This window comes from Ambystoma mexicanum, chromosome 1q (genome assembly GCF_040938575.1).
Source record: "Ambystoma mexicanum isolate Mex_15411 chromosome 1q, UKY_AmexF1_1, whole genome shotgun sequence".
Taxonomy (NCBI): domain Eukaryota; kingdom Metazoa; phylum Chordata; class Amphibia; order Caudata; family Ambystomatidae; genus Ambystoma; species Ambystoma mexicanum.
Genome location: NC_090922.1, coordinates 35,429,244 through 35,436,968, shown reverse-complemented (window position 1 = coordinate 35,436,968; position 7,725 = coordinate 35,429,244).

Sequence of the window (7,725 nt, the reverse complement as noted above, 5' to 3'; positions counted from 1 at the left end):
CCGACCCATCAAACAACTGATACCCCTTCTCGGGCTTTGGGAGCCTTAGCTCAACTCATGCTGAGTGTTGATGGATCTGAGCTTGTGACTCCTCATACCGTTGGGGGGTTGGTGTCTGGGATTCCGTCTGAGTACAAAGCATTCGAATCAGTTTTTGATCGTGGCTCTTCTGAGGTACTACCTCCACATAGACCATATGACTGCCCAATCAAATGAATCCCTGATTCCAATATTCCTTCGGGCAGGATTTATTCTTTATCTCCTTCGGAGGAACTAGCATTGAAAGAGTATGTACAGAACGCCCTTCGTTTAGGACACATCCGCCCCTCTACTTCACCAGCTGCAAGCCCTATATTTTTTGTACCTAAGAAAGAGGGGGATTTACGTCCTTGTGTGGATTATCGGCGTCTTAATGCCATCACAAAAAAGGATAGGTATCCAATTCCGTTAATCACACCGCTTCTGGACCACTTATCACATGCTTCTGTTTTCACCAAGCTTGATCTGCGCGGCGCATACAATCTAGTACGTGTTCGCGAGGGCGATGAGTGGAAAACTGCTTTCTGTACTTGTTACGGCTTGTATGAATACCTAGTCATGCCCTTCGGTCTGTGTAATGCCCCGGCCACATTCCAACGCTTTATGAATGACATATTCAGGGATATTTTGGATGTATACATGGTTGTGTACTTGGACGCCATCTTGATCTTTTCTCGTAATCTTGATGACCATGTAAAACATGTCCGAGAAGTACTATCCCGTCTCAGAAAACATTCCTTATTTGCCAAACCTGAGAAATATCAGTTTCATAAAACGTCTGTTGAGTTTCTGGGATTTCACATTACTCCGGGAGCGTTATCCATGAACGATTCCAAGGTCAGAGCAGTCTTAGAGTGGCCAGTACCTCAAACACTCAAGTCCTTGCAGTCCTTTTTGGGCTTCGCCAACTTTTATAGGCGTTTCATTTCCTCCTTTTCCACTATCGTTGCCCCGCTCACGGCCCTGACCAGTCCTCGGGTACCCTATCGTTGGCAAAGGGAACATCAGGAGGCTTTTGAGGCTTTGAAAACCGCATTCACTACCGCACCGGTGCTCCAGCACCCCAATCCTGATCTTCCATTCATAGTTGAGGCGGATGCCTCTTCTTTTGCTCTCGGTGCGGCATTGTCCCAATCATGTCCTACAACAGGCAAATTACACCCAGTGGCATACCATTCCCGTAAGTTCTCCAGTACTGAGACTCACTACACCGTTACGGAGAAGGAACTCCTGGCTGTCATGGACGCCTTTCGTATTTGGCGCCATCATCTTCTGGGGGCTAAACATCCAATCACTGTATAATCAGATCATCGAAATTTACAGGACCTGGCTTCATTGAAGTGCATTAATAGCAGACCGGTTCGGTGGCATCTTTTCTTTTCCTCTTTTGATTTTCATATTATGCATCGTCCTGGAACTTCACATGGTAAAGCAGACGTCTTGTCACGTTCCCCGGGTGGGGTCGAGTTGCCAACCTTCCCTGACACTGTTCTCGGAGTCATGTAATTTGTCTCTGTACACCCTCATTGTCATTATTAGACTCGGTCCGAACCTGGACTGGCATTCATTCCGAACAGTTGCGAGAATGGGACCCCGTGTATTCTGATGGTTTGCCTTTCGTGCATGAACGCCTGTTTCTTCCCACACCTGACACTCGTAATCTGACCCTTGAGTGGTCTCATGATGCTCCTTTTAATGCTCATCCAGGTCAGGAGCGCACTTTAGATCTTCTCAAGCGCTGGTGTTGGTGGCCCTCTATGAAGCGCGATGTGGAGTGTTATGTCAATTCTTGCGCAGTGTGCGCTCAGGCTAAACATCGGAGAGGCCGACCGGTTGGGTTACTACTTCCGCTTCCGGTACCTCCCAGACCTTGGCATACACTGTCTATGGACTTCGTTACCGATCTCCCCAAGTCACAAGGTTTTGACTCCATCTGGGTAGTGGTGGACACGTTCACAAAAATGGCTCGTTTTGTTCCTTGTAAGGGTATTCCTTCGGCTCCGGTCTTGGCGGACTTGTTTTTTGAACACGTGTTCATGTTATTTGGACTCCCTTCGGTCATTATATCCGATCGAGGATCACAGTTCACCTCTCGTTTTTGGAGGTCGTTGACTAAATTGTTGGGCATTGATACCAGGTATTCTTCGGCCTATCATCCTGAGACTGATGGGCAGACTGAAAGGACAAATCAATCCATGGAGCAGTATCTTCGCTGCCTTATATTGCAACACCAGACCTCCTGGTTGGCCGTTATACGGCTTGCTGAGTTTGCATACAATAACGCGGCTCATTCAGCTACAGGTTATTCGCCTTTCTACGCCCTCTACGGCCAACATCCCAAGGTCTTGCCGGTCCCTGATGCTTCTATTTCTTCAAATCCTGCGGCCACGACATGTCTTAGGGATCTGTCTGCTATACATGCTAGTACTGTGGTCCATCTCACTGAAGCAAAGGCTTCTATGAAGGCCCGTGTGGATGGCAAACGTCTAGCTGCTCCTCCTTTGGTGGTGGGTTCTAGGGTCTGGTTGTCTTCACGTCATCTTCGCCTAGTGGGTTGCCGGAAATTGCTGCCTCGTTTTGTCGGCCCGTATGTAATCTCTCAGGTTGTGAACCCGGTGGCGTTTCGTCTAGTGCTTCCTAGTTCTTGGCGTATCCATCCTGTATTCCATGTCTCCCTCCTCAAACCCTCTCCCGACTCTGTCCGTCTCCGAGCCCCTGTTGCGCCGGTGTCCCTGGCCTCTCCTGATGTCTTTGAGGTGTCGGCCATTTTGGGGTCCCGATGGTTTAGGGGTAGGCTCCAGTATCTAGTGGATTGGAAGGGTTACGGCCAGGAGGAGCGTTCTTGGGTTTCCGCCTTGGATCTAGACGCCCCTCGGTTGGTGGCCCGCTTCCATAGGGATCATCCGTCCTGCCCACGGGGTCGTGGGCCATTGGGGAGGGGCTATGTTAGGCGATCCTCTGCACACCAGTCCGCTACACACCAGAACACTGCTCACATTTCCCCAACATCTCCTCCCACGGTTCGAGGCTCAAGTGATTCGGTGAACCCAAAGGACCGGAAACTCTGTACCAGCTATGGTGTACAGGCTCGATTGCAACCCTTTCTGCATTGGCAATTGCCTTGGAGAACGTATAGCAGAAGGGGCGGTGTTACGTCTCCATGTCGATCACGTGATCCAGAGTGGCGTTCCTCACGTGACCTTGGTGGACGTCACATGACCCAGACACGTCACTTGACCCAGAAACGCACAGTATAAAGGTCTGAGAAACAGAACACTCATTGCTTCTCAGCTGTCTTCAGACTCTGTTTGGCGTTACGTATTGCTCCACTGTTACCTTGATCACGGAACTCTACCTCGGACTCCTTCGGATACCCTTTGTACCTTTGCTTGGAACTGTTTACCTGTTGCCGGACTTTGGACTACATCCTGACTCGTCTTTGGATCATCCCTTGGTACTTCACTGAACTCCTACGCCATTTCCCTTCTGGGGATCCAAGTCAAGCCTTCACTCCTACAGGTGGCTGATCCTACATCCACGCTATCTTACGGTCCTACTATTTCAGGGACCGCCGCATCATCTGAGTCTCGAACCTCTACTAGGTTTCCTGGGTTTTCCTAACACCCGATAGGTAAGACCTTTTAGATCCTTTGATTTACTGAATATGTATTGTAGTTGCCTGGTACTTAACCTCGTTCCTTTTTGACAGCACCTCTGGAACACCTCTGGTGTTCCAGAGGTTCCGTGGATCTGGGAAGTCATCTCCCACCTGTGGCCTCAAAGGTCGTACAGCGGGTTTCTTTTAGTTCCCCTGTACGTCACTTGGGGACGGAGGTCTCATCGGTCTACACGACACTCAAGTCAGAACATTTAAGTATTCAACTTTTTACACTTCTCAAAACATTAATACAATTTCATTTTAGACTACAACTAAAAACTTTTCATTTCCTATCAAATTTCGCATCAACAGCTGAAAGCATTTCATTTCATATTAAACTTCACGTCAAAACCTTACACAGAAATGTCATTGTTACTAAGTTTAAAATAGTCTCATGACTGGTAAAAATCCTTGACCAAAAAATATCAGTATTTAAAAAAGGTTCATGATACACAAATGTCCCAAGCATTTTCAAGCGTATCATCTGAAGTTCATTACATTCAATGATCAAATGTCTGAGCATTTCCACTGAATACCCAAAATATCTACATAGCCTATGATTTCTAGGTATTTTTCCCACCAAGCTCCTATTACCTCTCTAGTAGGTAAAATATTTTGTTTAAATCTCATAATTTCATTTCTATGTTGTTTTGGGGAATGGTTTTTTAAAATATTCTGGTAAAATATTAAAGACCTAATCTCCCACTTCAGACGATAAAATAAAGAATAGTTCATAGCCCACACCCGATTTGGGATTCAGTCCCATTCATAAATGTTTTTCTTAACCATATCTGGATTCAAAACCAGATACTAGTTTGTTGCTTCCATATAGAAAACACTTTACATGTACCTTCACCAGCTTTCAAATTTATAAACAAGATTATTTGCAGGTGGAATTATACATTTTATCAATAGTTGCAAAATGTTCCAGTTTACTCGCGCATGAAGCGACAGCCCCAATTAATGCCTTTGGATTGTAATCGGAACCACCTGTGGAAGATTTAATGCTTTTCTCCAGACTAGAGCCTCCAACCTATCCCATTCTAAAGACCTATATCCTGTTTCAGCACCATAAAGGATAAGTGGAACTGTTTTTCGATGATAGTAATTTAAAACAAGATAGCAGAGAACCTGCAAATTTTGTATCTACAAAGCACATTTCTGCAGGACTGGTTGTGGCCCTTGTTCTGACATTGTTTAAATCACAAGATTTCGTCCTTATTGCGTGTATATTAATACCCAAATATTGAAAGGTAAAGACTATTTCCAGGCGGGACCGGTGAATGGACCAGAACAAAATAAATATTTTACACTTGGAATGGTTTAGGGCTGCAATTTTTGGCTTCTTTACATTTACCTTAAGATCTAAAACCAAAAACAAGACATTTATCCGCGTGAAGGCCTGCTGTATCCCTATTGGTGTCGAGTTGTAGAGGACGATATCATCGGCATATGCCAGGTATTTTATTTGCGTTTTCCCTAGTTTTGGAAGATATATAATTATCTTTTCATAAATATCTCCAAGGTTCCGTATATAAACATTGAAAAACAAAAACGCAACTTTGGTGTAGTCCCTGTTCTGTAGTTATCCAGTTAGTTGTATTTCCCGCTTGGTCTAATCCTAGCTTTATCTTCATGTTTGAATGCAATGCTCTTAAAATACTAAGGAGCCTTGCCGGCCAACCCAATTTTTTCAATGTTCCCCATAAAATGCTCTGTTCACACAATCAAACGCTTGAGTAATATCTAAGAAGGCACCATATATCTCTTGCTTTTTGCTTTTGCACTGCATTTGTAACAGGTTTAACACCAACTAACTGCAGCTCCCCATCTGAAATCTGATTGCAATGCACCCAAGCAGCCTGTTGATTTGGCCCAAATTGTAATTCATGTAGTACCAGGCTGCCAAGGATTGTACCCCAAGTCCAAAAGAGATACTGGCCGGTAGTTACTAGGAATCATCCTGTCGCCATTCTTTAGATAAGTATAATTAAAGCACCATTCCAGGACATTGGTAAAGTGTTTGATGACAATATATTGTTAAAAAGACCATATAATATTGCAGACCACAGTTGTACATTGGTTTTTCAGTGTTGAATTCACCAACCCATCAGGGTCTGGGGCATTAGAACTCTTACTTTTACTAATACAATATTGTATAGAATTTAAATCAAAGTTAAGACCATCTGACCACTTCTGGACATTATTCATATTAATCAATTTAGTCCCAACCAGAGAGTATGGCCTAAAATAAATGATCCTCCCATACCTCAGCCTGAATTGAGTGAATTTAGAGAAAATCTTGCAAACCTGGTGCCTTAATCATATGCCAAAACTAGCCCATATCCCGATAGGCAACAGTTTTAAGCAGTGCTTCTGCATCTGCTGTATACAAACTGGCATGATATCCCTTTAGCCAATTATTGTACTTTTGAATCAGGGATTTTATTGATCTTTTATAATTAGGATAATTTCTTTTCAAACTTCTTCATTGGTATGGCAATTCTCTCTTTGTATTTTTAACCATATCATCAAAATATATGCTTAAGGAACCATTCTTTAAAGACAACTGACCAAACGTTTTTGAAGTAGTAACATTTTTTAGAAATCCGTGAATTACTGGATCGTAGTACAAGGGACTAATAAGATCTTTTTCTAAAGAGCCACAACTAAAGATTGCACAGATAAAGCGATTAGCAATTGATGGCCTCCAATGTAGGGTATGATTGCTTGGGGAAACTTCTAACATCATAATCAAATGATTTTCCATAAGACATTGTGCATGCATGTCCAAATTTAATCTCAACAAATAGTGATCACTCAAATGACATTCCAAAACCTTGAAATTAAAACAGGAAATGTAGGTCCTTTGATAATATAAAATCCAGGGTTAAATTAGCATGGGCATTTGACCTAATGAATTTTGGTGGTATATCTCCACCCATATTACCATTCATAATCACCAGATCCTATGCCCTCATTTCATCCTTAAGATCCGACACTCTTTTCCTTCCTAGTAATGAGGTATTTGCTCTGTCACTATTGAAATAATAGTCAGGGTCTAGACATTCACTGTTAAAATACCCAAGTACAAAAACACTATAGCAGACGTCAGTCATTTCCCTTAGATCTGAGACACTACCCAGAAATAATTTAAGATCTGCTGACTCTGGGTTAAAATATACATTAAGCACCAGGCAAAAACTATGCAGCGCATTAATCGTGTCAAGCCTTGTTGATTTGACCATCTGTATATCATCATATGATTGTATCTGTGATATTGAATAACCCAACCCATTTCTCAGTATACACAGAAGGCCCCCATATGGGCAGCATCTAACCTCTTGCTTAGCATCTACTAAGCAAAGATTTAATCCATCCAATAACTGTTGGTCCACCAACCCAGTTTCTTCTAAACATAATAATGTAAACTGGTTAATATATTCAAAATTTACTGTTGACTATGCATTATATCATTATATGATCTTCAGAGAAGACACTGCCTCTACGATCGACAGCCAGGCTCTCTTTTGACACACCGCCTGAGCCTGTCCAGTGAGCTTTCTTCCCTTGGGTTTTTGATTACAAGAGCCTGCATTATTCAGAATTGCAATGGATTGATAGCTTCTGGCTTGTTGACACACTGTTGGACCAAAGACTTCCCATTGCTATTAAACTTCAATCTTTTCTCCTCCAAAGTTAGAAATGGCAAACATTATTATCCCCAACTTCAGGGGAAAGCTTTGGGAACAGAAAGGTAGAATATTTAGATAGTTGATAAGCCCCCAAGTCCACATCCTTGTCCCTGTTTGAACCCTGAGATCAAACTTGTACCTCAAGCCCTAAGTTCCTAGTTGGTGTTGCTTACATGCAACAGCAACATGCCCATGATACTGGCCTCAATGACATTTCTAGAGGAAACACTACTAAACCTCATGGGAAAGCCTACAAAATACCAGAGTAGTGTAAAACGGCGATGATATGCAGACCGTAGAGCAGGCCCGGTGTACTACTGTAACTTAACACTG